We start from the raw sequence: 15,764 nt of genomic DNA, 5'->3' as shown, positions 1-15,764 counted from the left end.
CCCTGTTCATATATCCATCCAGATGCCTTTTGTTCAGTGATCTTTATTGGCTCCTGGTCCATCCACACCTTAAGTGTAAAAAACATTCATGTTTAAATATCTTCCAAATTACGTATGCTCCCTGTCTCTGTAATCTTCTCAAATCTTGCAACTTTTCCTGAAATCTCAGTCTCTTTGGCTCTGGCATTTTGTAACTCCCTAACTTCCTTCCCTTTAAGCTGTAGAATTCCCTTCCCAAAACACTCTCTCATGTAAAACTCTCCTTAAATCTATGACAATCTTCCTGATCCACTTCCCAAGTCCTTTTTTTTTATCTCGCCACTAATTTGTTCGATTATGACTTTAATTAAACATTCTGGAATGTTTTTCGAAATCAAAACGCTATTTTGAGCAGGTTGTTGTTTAACGAGCAGGAATTTACAAACTACGCCTCCAGTGTTGAGAAGTTGATTACACTTTGAATTCTCCCCTCACTGTCCAAGCAATTAATGTCATTTTAAATCATCGACTGTCAATCGGAGAAGATCCGCCTTTTCCGTGGCCACTTTCTGACACGGAACTAAAAGCTGTTGAAGACAGAAACAAGAACCTACTGTTTTATTGTCACTGATGGAGTAGGAGCGAGGTCTCTCATGCTCTACTTTTCGGTTCTACAGGAAACATTATGTTCAACTATCCTTTGGTTCTGAAATAGTTTGGGGAACCTCGCATGTGATTTGGCGATAAATAAGTGCAAGACCTTCCCACTGTCTTTAAATATAAATTCCGCCTCTTACAAATTTTAATATATAGCCTCCTCATTTGCTCAATGTAAGGCTGAATGACAGTTGCTTAAATTTGTTTCCTTTAACATTTTTTCACAATTGTTTTGTTTTCAGCCGGGATTTATTTCTCTGAGAGTGCGACCTCTCAGAGCTAATCCAATTTTCCCCATTAACATGATCTGTAAAATTACACAGAACAGCAAAAAAAAACGCAGAAACTTACAAAATGAGGCGGTCAATGAGCGAACGACCGGACTGGGGAAAACAGCACCACAGCGAGGCAAAGCATTCCATTAAAGGTACAGCTCCAGATGCTCCCTGCTTATTGCATATTACCAGGGTCTCTGCTGTTAGTGGGAGAGACAATCGCTACCCAGACAGACGAGTATTCAGTTGTGCAATTCTGCGTCTTGACACAAATTGACCCTTAGGAGCTTTTGGTCAATTAGACTCAATATTACTCAGGAGTATATTTACCCAGTGCGTCAGTTCCAGGAGACTATAATCCACATGTCACAGAACCATTGACTGAGTGCACTTCACTCCTGATCACTGAATAGCGACAGCCCGGGAACCCAGTTGTATTCATACCTCCTGGAAAGTGAGCTCTGACGAAAGGTCACATGTGTCCTGACTTGCTGAATACTTTCAGCATTTTCTGTTTTCATTTGATGGAAACAGCCTATAAATTTCACAAACTCTGCTCCTAAATTCTGCCACTTTTAGATTCCCCTTTCATTGTTCTGGGACCAGCTCTGCAACAAATGCTGCACTGATTTTTAAGAAGTACAACTTTCAGATTGCCTGCTGTCCAAACGTCAGCAATGATTCCAACGCCGGGAGCTGCGAATTTAGATGTGAAACAGCAGGACGACAGCATCATTCCCAGTGCCTAGAACTGGCTGGATCAAGAGCTCAGTCACGCAGCTTAAGTCCAATCTCAAATGCCAGCCGTCAAGTAAACTCTGTCCCTCTCTTGTAAAGACTTTTTAAACATATCAAACTGGTAAATTCGTTTACGTCAAGCATTTCAGCAACAAACAGGAATGAGTCAAATTCACTTAAAGAATTTCAGTTCCAAGATACTGAAGTCACAATTTTATTCAAAATTATGTCTCAATAAGCAGTCCAACTGAGGGGTGGGCGTCTATATCCAATAAAAAAAAACTTATCGGCAGCTGGATGGAATGGGGAACTTGGTACAATTCCCATGTATTTTTCCTTCCCTTGTCCTGTTTAAGTTTTGTTAGCTCTCTGCCATCACCAACTGAAATAATTGGGCAGTCTGCGGGCAGAACTGCTGGCAAATGGTTGATTTCTTATCCATCTCCCTGCTGAATCGATAATGATCTGGCGCCATCTGCTGTTTTACGGGGAAGGTCAGTGCCTAAATCATTCAAAATCTTTCTGAACTGAATGTTTGACACTCCCTCACCATGCGACCCTTTCGCCACATCGAGATTTATTTTAAATGTACGTTTTAACACAAAGGCAAGTCCTATTTGATAGACCTCAATTAAAGACACTATTGGAGTGGAATTAACTAAGGAGAATCGACGTTTCAGGAATGAAGGGCTCATGCCCGAAACGTCGATTCTCCTGCTCCTTGACCTGCGGCACTTCTCCAGTAACACATTTTCAGCTCTGATCTCCAGCCCTCACTTTCTCCTAGTGGAATTAACTAAGCCGAGGGCTACCACACCTCATGTAAAGGGAGAGGTTGAGAAGGAGACTGCTTCGTGGTAAACTCAGGTGTGATAATTTAACTCATACTGCTGGGATTACACTGCACTGCAAACCGACCGTCCTGCCAACTGAGTTTAACGCAAAAATAGCTACTGGCTGGATTACCAACCGTGATAAAAACTAAAACCATCTTTAGCCCAGGCTTCGAACTGGTTGACTGTTCACTTATAGGCATAATCAACTGAACAGGAGGGAGAAAGGAAGACAGGAATGGAAATAAAATCCTAAAATTTGGAGGCTGAGGGGAGGGGGTGGATGACTTTTTGGAGGTTTATAAAACCATGAGGGGCATGGATAGGATAAACAGACAAGGTCTTTTCCCGGGGTAGGGGAGTCCAGAACTAGAAGGCATAGGTTCAGGACGAGAGGGGAAAGATATAAAAGGGACCTAAGGGGCAACATTTCCACACATATTGGTTCATGGGGCACAGTGGTAGTAGTTAGCACTGCTGCCTCACAGTGCCAGAGACCTGGGTTCAATGCGCACCTCAAACGACTGTGGAGTTTGCACATTCTCCCAGTGTCTGTGTGGGTTTCCTCCCACAGTCCAAAAATGTGCAGGTTAGGTCAATTGGCCATGCTAAATTGCCGGTAGTGTTAGGTAAAGGGATAAAATGTAGGGGAATGGGTCTGGGTTGGTTGCGCTTCAGCAGGTACTTGTTGGGCCGAAGGGCCTGTTTCCACACTAAGTAATTTAATCTAACGTATGAATGCTGGCACAATTACGGCATTGAAAAGGTATCTGGATAGATATATACAGTAAATAGGAAGTGCTTAAAGAGATGTGGGCCAAGTGCAGGCAAACAGGTCTAGATTAGGTTAGGATAACTGGAATTGGACTGAAAGGTGTTTTCAGTACTGTACATGTCTAGGAGTCTAAATACATGGGAATTGCACTATGTTCTCCATTCTGTTCTGTGGATTGATGACTACTTCCTGTTCCCTCAATTACTCATTTTCTTTACTCCAACTGTTTGTCCATTCCTCACCTCACTCCCCCCCCCCAAAAAAGATCCAAGTTCTGGCCACTTAGTTCTGGCCGAGAGGGACTCAAGATTAAAAATCAAAAGATATTTGCACGTGAAGCTGTGGTTTCTCTCCCATTGACCATAATTTGGACTCTCAACAGAAGTACAAGAATAGCTAATGGCAGCAGAACTAAGAGCCAGTGACTTTACTTGTGAACAGAGAAGTAGACAACCCCATTCCCAAGCGTAACAGTATTCAACTTTATTTAGGTAGCAAATTTAAAACTCCATGATACTCAGCAAAATAGGACCAATGTCAGAAACATCTGTCAAAACATATTCCAAAAGAATATTTCACCTTAAAACAGCATTTTTAAAAAGTTTCATTTTTCATTTGTGAAATTGCCAAGAGTTCGGATTTCACATGGAGAGCAAAAGTTGCCACTAAAGCTACTGACATTAACAGATACAATTTTAACTGATAGCACAAGTAGGAAACAGTCACATTTAGGGATAGAGGGGGAAGCAAAAAAAAAGTTTAATCTCAAGCACTTTCAACGTGCATCGTGTCAGTATACAAAGTCTCCAGAAAATAAAAACACACTGCAAGCATCCGCAACATCTGCCCACTCAACCTACAAAAATGTTGCATTTATAAAAATTGATAAAAATATTCCTTTCAACTGTACAAGTGACAGGAGGTTGGCAAACTCTCCAGACTTGGACAAGACTTTCGCCCATCTGCAGTTTTCAATTCTCATGCCTGTAAAAAAAGTAAGAGAAAACCATTTTGATTAATTTTAAACTACAATTCAGTTCTTCCAGATGACTTAGCTAGTGAGAGTGCAGTGTAGTGTGACGACTGACACAGCAGGACATCAGAGTCTTTGGACACAGCTCTCTCAAACCCTGTAACTGCATGGGTGCTGGATACCCTACTAATTTGTTCAGACAGTGAGTGGCACCACTACCAAAGTTCAATCCTATCATTATCAGACATCATCATAGAAACTCCATGCATGAGTCACCCAACCATAATTAGCATTTCAGAGTTCAGGGAATGAGGTAGAATATAGAATCTGGACGGAGGAGATTTCAGGAAACATTCTGCTCTGTACAGCCCCACTACTCAGTAAGCTTTAAAAGAAAACTCAAAAGATTGCTTAAAAAAAAACTAGAGATGGCTACCACTGCCCATTTTGCAAATATCCACCAGATAACTACTTCCTAAGGGAAATTAGTTAATACAACTTAAGTTAAACAGATCCTAAAAGTAGCCCTTTTAGGGCTGTAAATTTAGATCAAAGGGAGGTCTCAGCCATTCAACTTCAGAATCCTGTATGCAGTTCGAATGATAGATGACAGGGGACTGCAAGCTTTTACCTCTTTATTTTCCCCATTTTGAGCTGCTGCAGCATTAGCCTCCTGGCTCGAATCACTCGCCTTCCCTTTGGTGACCTTTTGTTTCTTGGCTTTCTAGAAGAGAGAAAAAACAAACCATTCAGAACCAAAGTGGCATTTAACATTTTACCTCCAGGCCATGCTTTCCATGTTAAGCCACTAAAAATCCTGAGACCCAAGCTGATCCTCTGGGGATACAGGTTAGAATTTGACTAGGGCAGATGGTTAAGTTCAAAGCAATTAACATGAACAGGGAACAACAGTGGACCATTCAGTTCTTCGACCCTGCTGTATTAGTCATGAATATCATGGCTGATCTGAATTTAAACTCAATTTTACATTCCTGTAATCCTATAATCTTTCATCCCCTCTCTAATCAAGACTATATCTCCGCCTTAAAAATACTTGAAGATTCTGCACTCCGTGCCTTTTGAGGATGGGAATTCAAAAGACAACCCTCAGGAAAAGAAAATGTCCTTATTTGTCTTAACTAGCCTGAACTAGATTTACAGGATGTTGCCAGGGTTGAAGGATTTGAGATATAGGAAGCTGTTCAGGTTAATTAAGGAGATTAATTAAAGGAGAGTACTATTAAAAAAAAGGCGGGGGGAAAACAAAGAGGAGAGAGACACAGAGAAAAAGAAAAGAGAAAAAAAAACAAACACAGGTGGTCGTGGTATGGGAAAGAGAATCTTCAAAAAGTTGGAGTTAGGCCATTAAAAGATAATGCATGCAAGTTAGTGGAAATCTGGAACCAACTCTCCCAGAAAGCCACAGACTCAGCTTGAATACAAATTGGCTAAGGAATAGAAAATAGTTGTGGTAAACAGCTGCTTTATGAATCAGTGTGATGTATACAGTGGTGCTCCAAAGGTTCCACTACCAGGACCACAACTTCTTGATATGTATTTGTGAACTGGACTCAGAGGTTCAGAGTAGAATTTTGCAGATAACAAAATTTGAAAGTTTAGCGAATAACTAGGAAGTCTGAATTTCATTTGTCACGTTGAAACATTGAGAATAATGAGGGATAATGTAAACTAAACCAATTTTGAAGGGGCTGTAAAAGGAGAGAGGACTGGGATGCCTATGCACAAGCCTCCGAAGATTATGCAATTCTAAGCTTCATTTAGATAAAAAGGGAGCATATACATCAAGAGGTCATGGTAAAACTGACTGGGTTGATATACTTGAAGCTTTTAATTTAAAAAAAACACACAATGGAAGGACTGTGCACAGTTCTCCCAGAGCAACCTTGCTCTGGCTCGATTTGTTTTGGTTTCAGCAGTTGGGCTGATCAAAGAAACAGTTACATGGAAGAAGTTCCATGCTGAATCTCCTCTCCTGTAAAACCCTGTGTTTGATTTTACTTTTCTTGTGAAGGGGTGTTTTTGGGGATTGTTGCAGAAATTTGGAATAGCATCATTAAGTTGGGATCGTTGGGTTTTCGGATAGATTAAGTTATTCTATATTCTGTTCTCTTGTTTGTGTTTCATTCAGTAATCTTGCAAATAAATTATGTTTTGTTTGAAACTAAATGGATGGGCCAGCTGCATCACTCCTGGAATATCAATTTTTACACTTGCTCCAAACAACTTAGTTAGGCTGTGACAACTTTCTTCAAATGTTTTGAGGGGTGTGTGACCCAACACTGTCAAGCCCCCGATAACCTTACTGAAGTAAGGTTCTCATTCATCTAAATGCCAATAAGCACAAGCCCAACATATTCAACTACTTCTTCCATACCTGGAATCAACGTGAATGGTCACTGGACTGCGTCAGATAAAACTGTTCCCTATTTCAGGTGTGGTCTAACTAGTGTTTTATATAGTTTTCAGCAAAACTCTCCATTCCCTTTGAAATAAAGGCCAATAGTTCATTAGGCGATTCAAGAATGAGGACATCCAAATCCTACTGTGTAACTTACTGCACATTTTCCCCCATTTAAATAATATTCAGTGCCTTGACTCTTCCTGCCAAAGTGCATATTTTCCCACATTATATTCCATCTGCCAAGTTTCTGCCCATTCACAACCAATCTAGATCCCTCTAAACTCTCATCCTGACTACAACAAAACCAAATATTACAGGCCAAACCCAACAGGTCTGGCAACACCTTTGGGAAGAATGCAGGGTTGATGTTTTGGGTCCAGTGACTCTTCAGATGATGTAGATGCAGATGATTTGCCAGACCTGCTGAGTTTCATCAGCGATTTCTGCTTTTGTTTCAGATCCCCAAGCATCTTAAATTTTTGTTTGTTTATACTATCCTCACTACTTGTTTTCCTATCTTTGGGTGCTGAATAGACTCAAAGGGCCTAGTCCCTGCCTGTGCCTAGTCTCCATTAAATTGTACTGTGATGACTGGATTCTAGCATTTGTTGGCTACAGTAATGAAGAGGTATAGATTATCTAAGGGAATACTAACACTGATACATGTCAATAATAAAGGATAGACAGAAAGCAAAAATACTTAGCTGAACATTTTCTGACACTCTGCCATGGCCATCACATCTTGAAGTGGGACTTCAACCTAGACCTTGTCACCCAGAGATCAGAACACTACCATAAGATGCTCAAAAAACCTTTGTATGAAGAGTTTATGAACTAATCCACCAATCTTTCAAATCGATTAAATCTACCCAATCAAATAACTCTTAACATCTGCTAAACCCACTAGTTTAACAAGTCAGAATATTCCATGCAGCTAGGTTACTGCACAGCTATAGCTCATTTACTACAACAGATCAAATCTTGAGGCCAATATGGGAAAATTTCATTAGTGCAAGCACATAATTGCCGAGAACATATTCACTGACATTCAACTTGAACCATTTTAGCTCTCGACCTCATGACAGCCTTGCTTCAGACATGGCTGACAAATTGAATGTTATGAGAGGTTGATGTTGACATTAAAGCAACAGGATAACATAGGGTCCTAATTAAACAGAAGGTGAGAAGATAAAGGATAAGCTCTTCAGTTGTTGGAATCATATTTGGTATAAAAAGGAAAGTGATCGTCATAGTTAAGAGCATGGGAACAGACCCTTTGGCCCACCATGTCTATGCAAATCAAAAAACACCAAGTACAATAATCCCATTTACCTGAACCTAGCCCATAGCTTACTATGCGCTGGTATTTTAAGTGCGCATCCAGATGCTTCTTCCATTTTGCAAGAGTACCTACCTCCACCACCCTGTCAGACAACACGTTTAATACTTCTCTCACCCAAAGTAGTTTTGGTTGACAGGGACAAAGTATCACTCTTGGAACTACTCAGCAATTTCTCAGGGAAGCGCCTTACACTAGATGGCCTGTTCTCCACCAGAGGATAAAGAATGGAGCCAAATTCTTAATATCTTAGATCCTCACCTTTCAAGGCTACACAGATTGCAGTGATACACAAAGCACATGATTGATGTATACCTTCCTGTAAACAGAGCAATCTTGTCCCTGGGTGCACTAACTCTACAGAGCAATAGGAAAGGGGCTATTAAAAAATATAGCTTTGCCAGCAAAAATTGAATACTGCCTTCACCAAATCTCATGTAGAATCCAATGAATCAATCGATCAATCAGGATACAAAACCCTCCCTTCCATGAGTGAAGATAACTACAGAATCCCACAAAGATCAACTAACAGCAATACAGGATTAATTTGAAGACCATTCTGATCAAATTCTGGTAATCAAGCTAAAAAGTTAACTACAGCAGAAATTTAAGTCAAATTAAGCATTTGTTGAGGTTTCCAGACTGTGGCAAAAAGTTTACCTTAGCTGGTGGCTTCTTGGTTGGAGGTGCTGCTTGGACAGTACGCTGTTGAGAATCAGAACGAGAAAGAGACTAAGTAACTACGTTCAATAAAAACTTGATTAAAACAAAGGTACATGTCACTTGGAGACCAACTTGCTTCAATAATCATTTCTACAAATTAATTAGTATGCTGGACAATTCAATGTCTGCCAGACTATTTTTAATTGTCATTCATTTTATTGACTGACTTTCTTCAATCTATCCTGGAGAGGACAAAATAGCCTACTTCACTCAACCCTGCCAATGAGCTTAAAACACACCAGACATGCAACCAATACTTTGGAGGGACTTATGCAAGCCTGTGACTGTCCATGTGAAAAAGCAAAAATTCAGCTAACTCGACTCTCCAAGTTCTCTAATATCTACCTTGGTTCGAGATGATCTCCTTAGTTCCTGCAAAACAAAAATGGACAGGTCAGAAATAGGCAAATCAACTTTTATTGAATAAACATAAAAATGTTTTTATATAAGAAAGGTACTTACTTCAGGTCGTACAGACGCAGCCTAGGACAATAAAGACAGGTGTTTTACTACAAATTTTAAAAGTCATTCACTCCTACAGCAATACTTTAAAAAAAAGACTAGATAACCCACACACCTAATGACCATGCAAACTGACTACTGAAAATCCAATTCCCCTCAAAATGCATCAGTGCGTTTCAGTCTATATTAAAGGTCTGCATATGTAAGGACTCTTGTGGTGCACTGGTAATATCCTCATCTCTAAGCCAGGAAGCCTAGGTTCAAGTCCCACTTGCTCTAGGGGTGTGTAATAACATATCTAAACAGGTTAATTAGGAAAATATCTAGGAGGGTCCACATATTGTTTCAGTGAGCACACGATTAGAGTCATCTGCTGCCCATGACTCATTTTAGGAGCGAACATGAAAAAGTAGGAAATGAAGACAAATTTCAAATCACAATATTTCAACAGTTCATCAAAAAGAAGTTCACCTTCTATTGAAAAACTGACTTTAAGTAATCACGTTTGAACACCAAGAATATACACAGGCTTTTAAAATAATATTTAAATAATACTCTGTTGGGACCAAAAAATTTGACAATGGACAGAGGCATTAACACCTTTTTGATCCGTGGACCACTCTTACAGTGATGAAGTTTTAACAAACTTGAACAACATGTCACACAGAAACCCTCAACTATTTAGGTTGGATGTACCCAGTTTTGCCCCATGCTTCCTCAGCTTGTAAACAATAATTTATCAGATTTCAAGAACTAATCTGCAGAGAGCCATTACATACATATCTCAGGACTGCACCAAAAAGAACAGAAATGTGCTTCAGAGCATTTGACTACATATCAAGAGTGGTAACAAAATAGAAATGGACTTTACTTTTTCCCACCCACATATTATATCCTTCATACCTACTACAAAATGCAATATCTAATACTGTATACCCATTTGGATCAATGGTTACATTTAAAATAAAGAATTTGTCTTTAAAGAGCATCTCTGCAGTAAGCATGTAAAATTATTTTAAACAGACCACTATTGTGACAATTACTAACTAGATCACATAATCACAGCATTTATCTCCAACTGCTAATGCAGCATGCCATCTGCTTTTAAAGTGCAGTAAAGAATTGACGTACAAACTATGAATAAAAATGGTAAATAGAAAGAATTCTATGTAGAGACAGTGTTAAATTCAAGTATCTTGAACTGCCAAAATTCAGACAGTTTCAGAGTTAAATTAGCACTACACTTTTAGGTGGTAGGTCCACTATATTACTCTCTTCTCACCACCATTAACTAGATTGCAAGTGTACCACTAACAACAGGCTGGGACTCCTGATTATTTTAAATTTAAAAAATCTTGTGTATGATGATGAAGAGCTCAAGTCAAATATTTTCCTTAATTTTAATTGGATGACAACAAAAAAAAAGCCAATTCATTTCACTGTGAATATCTAGGCATACAGATTCAAATTGTCCTTTATAAAAACATAAGATTTATTCAAATTATTAACCAGAGACAAAATATTGAAAATATCAGATTTCAGAATTAGAAGCTGCTACTCTGAATAGGTGATGTATTACCAAAATTTCATTTACACCCAAACCTAAGCTATATAGCATGTTTCACCCTCAGGAGGTTCAAACTCAAAGAAGTACTTTTTAAAAAATATCTAGGTAGAGACACTATTGTAGGTGTATAACAGAAGTCTAACACAATACAATGTAAATAGCAATGCAAGAATGATCAGATAACTAGTTTTTCAGTTGTTGACTTCTAAATACTGACCAGGCCACTGGGAGTACTGTTTTTCTTGGATCATAGCATGGGATTTTTTTCCATCCACATGAAACATTTAAGATCTCACCCCTTCAAATAAAAACAGCAGCTCTGACAGTGAAATATTTTATCCATACTGACTGAGCATGTCAGGAGCAACCTTGTGGCCAACCCCAAAGAGGGATTTGAATGTACATCATTGGTTTAAGGCAAATGCATTACCAATTGCATCCAGCTGACATCTCATTGTATTTTTACTGATCGTCATGTTCCCATTATCAATGGAGGATTTTGCTGTAGCTCACTAATATTCATTATATCAAAGATTATTCAAAATTACTAGTTATTTCCAGAGGACAAAATACTGCAGTCAATGGAGAGTCGTGGTGAGTTGTAGCTCAATTACACCTCAATCAAGGAAACACGGAGACCAAGACAAAGCTCGATGTCAGTCAAGCAAATCGGACTGCAGAACAGTTAGGAGAGAAGATGGAGGGGGTGCTGGGCGTTGTAGATATTCATGCAGATCTAAAGGTCTCTTGATAATAACACCATAAACAAGGTATGTAAACAAGGATATGATGGGTTAGATCCTCGGTAGATGATTTATGCAAGATTGTATAGAACAGACAAAATTTTAAGTTATTTGACAAGAGTTTGAGATGAACAGATGGGAGAATCACTTGATTTTAATGGTTTATAAATCTGACTTATGAAATATAGCTTTCTCATTAAAAATATGATTGGAAACTTAGAGTGTGTGTAGCATTAGCTTTGGTTTCAACATCAATTCCTATGTTGATGTGGAGCAGTGTAGTGGTAATGTCACTAGATAGTAATCCAAAACCTAAGCTGATGCTCTGGGAACATGGGTTCAAATTGCACCATGTCAGATTGTGAAAACAGAATTCAGTAGAGAAATTGTTAGAATCTACTTTAAAAGGATCGGATATCCGGATACATACGAAATAAGGGTGAAATTGGGCAGCAGTCACGGATTATGGAAGGAAAATAATGTTTGACAACTGTTGGGAGTTTTAAAAAAAAATTTCACTTGTAGCATAGATAGAATAGAATCAGTCAATACAGTGTATTTGGAATTTCAGAAGGCTTATAATAATGTCACAATTCCACTCAAAGTTTGTGAACAAGACAAGAGAACAAGTGATTAGACTTGACTGATAATTAATTAACAAACAGCAAAGGGAAAGTAGGAATAAATGGGTCATTCTTAGGATTGCAGGCTGTTACTAGTGGGATGCCACAAGATTCAGAGAGCCACAGCTGTTCACAATAAATGAATTAGATGTGGGGACCAACTGTAATATTTTCAAATTTGCTGATGACAAAATTAGATGGGTATGCAAGATGAGAAAGTAGCAAGGAGGTTTTGAAGACTTTGAGGGGTTAAAATGTTTGGACAAGAACATGGCAGATGGAATAAAAAGGGAAGTGTGAAATTATTTGCTTTAATGAAAATAAAAAGAGGGGGGAAATATTTTGGAAATGGCGAGAGGTTGTGAAGTATTAAAGTCCTTGGGGGCCTGGGTGTCATTATTCATGACAAGATTGCAGGGCAACAATCAAAAAATTTACATCAGCCTCCATCACAAGGGGATTTGAGCACAGAAGTACAAGGTTATCTGCAACCGTATAAACCCAATGGGAGACTGCACCTGGAGTAGCGTGTACAATCTAGTCTCCTTATCCAAGGAAGGATATACTTGCTTTACAGAATACAATATAGGTTCATCAGGCTAATCCCTGGATGGCAGGATTGTCTCATGCGCAGCGATTAAGGAAACTGGATCTGTACTTTCTAGAGTTTAAAATATTATCTGTGCCCATTGAATTTTATAACTTTTTTAAAAAAAGAGTGTGACAGTAGACAGACAGCAATTTCCCAAAGTTAGTGGTTCTATAACTAATGAGATGTCTCAGAATAAGGGTTGCCCGTTTAAGACTGAGATGAAGAGGAATATTTCACTCAGAAGATAGTAAATCTTGGGAATTCGCTACCCCAAAAGGGCTAGGGAATTGGAATCATTGAGCATGTTCAAAAAAGAAATCAAGAGACTTTGGGAGACTAATGACATCAAGGGGGAGGCAGTGCAGGAAATTGATGTTGAGGTAGATCATCAGCCATGATGTAATTTAGTGGTACAGCAGGGTTAATGGGCTGAATTGCCTTTTCCCATTCCAGCGTTCCCTATGGTAACCAGAAACAATGGTCAAGCAGTGATGGACATGAGTTATTTCTGAATATTATCCACAGTAACAGGGAGAAGTATCCAAATTAAACAGATCAGCCAGATGAACCCACTCCTACCTGAAAATATTCTTGTTCAAGGGAGGGAAAGAGATTGAATACAAGGAGCTGGTTCAAACTAGTTACTTATTTCCTGTTACATCTTGCAACCTAAAAAGGAGTTTCACTTTCTGAAAGCAGTTAGTGATGCATTTGCAACAAATGGTGTCTGCATTCAATGCAAGTCAAACTGCAAAAAACATCCACTCCCAGAATTTATGATCTCATTACAAAATCATATTAAGTTCAAATTTCAAGTGGCTGTACTTGTTTTTCTATGGAAACAGGTGGTGAGATTCTGGCAAGTTATAAGCACTGGTGCACTCCCCTTATACTCATTTTCCCTCACATACCAAGGGAGACAGGAGCTAGTCTCTCTACTCTTCAAGATTAGAAGCATCAAGATAGTTTAAATCAAAAACCAGAACAGTGGCAGATCTTCTGGGACTGGAATGCATTTAAACAAATGTAAACCAACATTTGGAAAGTAACTCTAAATAAGATCTTGTTTGACTTTTTCTGAAACACCTGTTCACAACCACTGCCAATCGCTATGACAGAAGACTGTTCCCAAAAGTGAAGAACTCGATAGGCATGGACAGAACAGTTTCCTCAATCCTATCACATTACTTATGCAAATTTTAAAATTCAACAGCAGTTTTAACCCCTTCTTTGCCAATTCACTAGATGAGCGTTATTGGCACAAACACACTTAAATGGTCAGACGCCCTTGGGAGACAAGGGTCAAAGTTACCAGCAATCATATAAACAAATTATACGTAACAAGGCCAATTTTGAAATACTGCATGCAAGTCTTGTCTCCATTATAGGAAGGATGTTGCAAAACTTGAAAAGGCTCAGAAAATATTAACAAAGAAAATGTTGCCAGGGTTGGAGGGTTTGTGCTGTTGGGAGAGTCCAAGACTAGGGGGAACCTAAGGCACAAGTTTTCCACAAAGGGTAGTGAATGTATGGAACGAGGAGATAGAAGAGGCTGATACAACAAGACGTGCGGATGAGTATATGAATAAGAAGGGTTTAGAGTCATACGAACCAAATGGGACTTGACTAAACTTGGGGATATCTGATCGGCATGGACGAATTGAACCGAAAGATCTATTTCCGTGCTGTACAATTGACTCTAATTTACCGTGACCCGAATGGGTACCACGCCACGAAAATATATCTGTACGGCGGGCGAGCAGAATCGGACCGAGGGAGGCGTGGCCCCGCGGGCTGATAGGGCAACACTGAAGCCCGCGAAAACGGAGTGGGAGGGGCGCGGTTCGGTATGAAGGGGGCTGCAGAGGCATGTATGCGCGGGGGAGGGGCCCACCGGGGTCGCGCGGGAAGAGGAGGGGGAGGGGCCCACCGGGGTCGCGCGGGAAGAGGAGGGGGAGGCCCACCGGGGTCGCGCGGGAAGAGGAGGGGGTCAGTGTCAATGACTTCCCTTGGGTAAATAAAAAGGTGACTTGATGAAGGGATACTGGCCTCAGTGGAGTTATTTCTATGTGTTCCCTCCCTTGAGTCATTTAGCACAGAACGTAGGGCAACTCAACCTGAAATTATTTACTGAGCTGTGAGGAGTTACTGAGGGTCAACTCTGATCATTTTTTAAATAAGTAGATCCATCGGGGTCGAGCGGGGCGCGGCCGTCAAAGGCCAGCAACCGGGAGGGGGCGGGGCCTGCGCACGCGATTCCAACTGAACCGACACCAAGCGCGCTCCCGCTCTCCCGCCATTTCGCTTCGACCCGATGAACGACAGAAATAAACGGCTAAAAATCAGTCGCCTCCCACATCGCCCACCTCCCGCGATCGGGCCTGAACTCCGGCCTAAGCGGCTGAATTTAAATCTCGAAATGAGGTCGAAAGCGTATATTTTCTGCGTCGGGGCCTGCCCGATGTTGATGGGACAATGACGGACGAACTCACCGCTCTGCGAGGCATGTTGGACGGGCGGGAGTGAGCTGAAGGCGCGGATTCTCGGACCGGGATCAGAACCGACAGACACGCTCAGCTCTGCTTCTCGCTCCGACTGCCCGCGGCCTGGGAACCGGTTCTAACCAGCTGCCCATCCTCGGCCTCCATTGGTCACAATGATCACGTGGGGTTTGTCCCCCTCGAGGGGAGGGGAACGCACTGTGCAAAGGCCAATGGATCTCGCAAACCCCACAGTCGGTGATCCCTTATTGCTGCTTTGGGACCTTGCGATATGAAAGTTGGCTGGCGCGCTTCCCGAATTTGCAGCAGTGATTACACTGCCAGGTGCACATTTTGCGATGGTAAAAGGCGCCATCCAAATGTAGAGGTGCTGTTTATTGGCCAATCCTTCGCTTCAGCAGTCAACTTAAGTATAGTAAGGTTTGGTCAACGTGAGAATTAACTGTGCAAGAATCCAAAAGCCAAAACTCTCAAGCGCCTGTATTTGCAAATGTTCAGGCATCAAGTGTGCAACAAGTGCTATGCGAACTCTGGGGTTATTTGATTTGATTTATTACTGTCA

General features: G+C 40.5%; 1 long non-coding RNA gene across 4 annotated transcripts in view; it reads right to left on the bottom strand.

The window, feature by feature from the left end:
* The window catches only part of LOC140453479 (uncharacterized), a 31,925-nt gene extending 16,555 nt beyond the window's left edge, over positions 1 to 15,370 (bottom strand). For all 4 annotated transcript variants that reach the window (XR_011952399.1, XR_011952400.1, XR_011952398.1 and 1 more), the window contains exons 1-6: positions 15,194 to 15,370; positions 9,177 to 9,197; positions 9,060 to 9,086; positions 8,652 to 8,696; positions 4,862 to 4,954; positions 988 to 4,241 (exon numbers count right to left, since the gene is read on the bottom strand). This is a non-coding gene — a long non-coding RNA (uncharacterized lncRNA). The remainder of the gene's footprint in view (positions 1 to 987; positions 4,242 to 4,861; positions 4,955 to 8,651; positions 8,697 to 9,059; positions 9,087 to 9,176; positions 9,198 to 15,193) is intronic.
* Between the last annotated feature and the right edge of the window lie 394 nt (positions 15,371 to 15,764).

This window comes from Chiloscyllium punctatum, chromosome 27, assembly GCF_047496795.1.
Source record: "Chiloscyllium punctatum isolate Juve2018m chromosome 27, sChiPun1.3, whole genome shotgun sequence".
In the NCBI taxonomy this organism is placed as follows: domain Eukaryota; kingdom Metazoa; phylum Chordata; class Chondrichthyes; order Orectolobiformes; family Hemiscylliidae; genus Chiloscyllium; species Chiloscyllium punctatum.
This window is presented reverse-complemented; position numbering and strand designations above follow the sequence as displayed.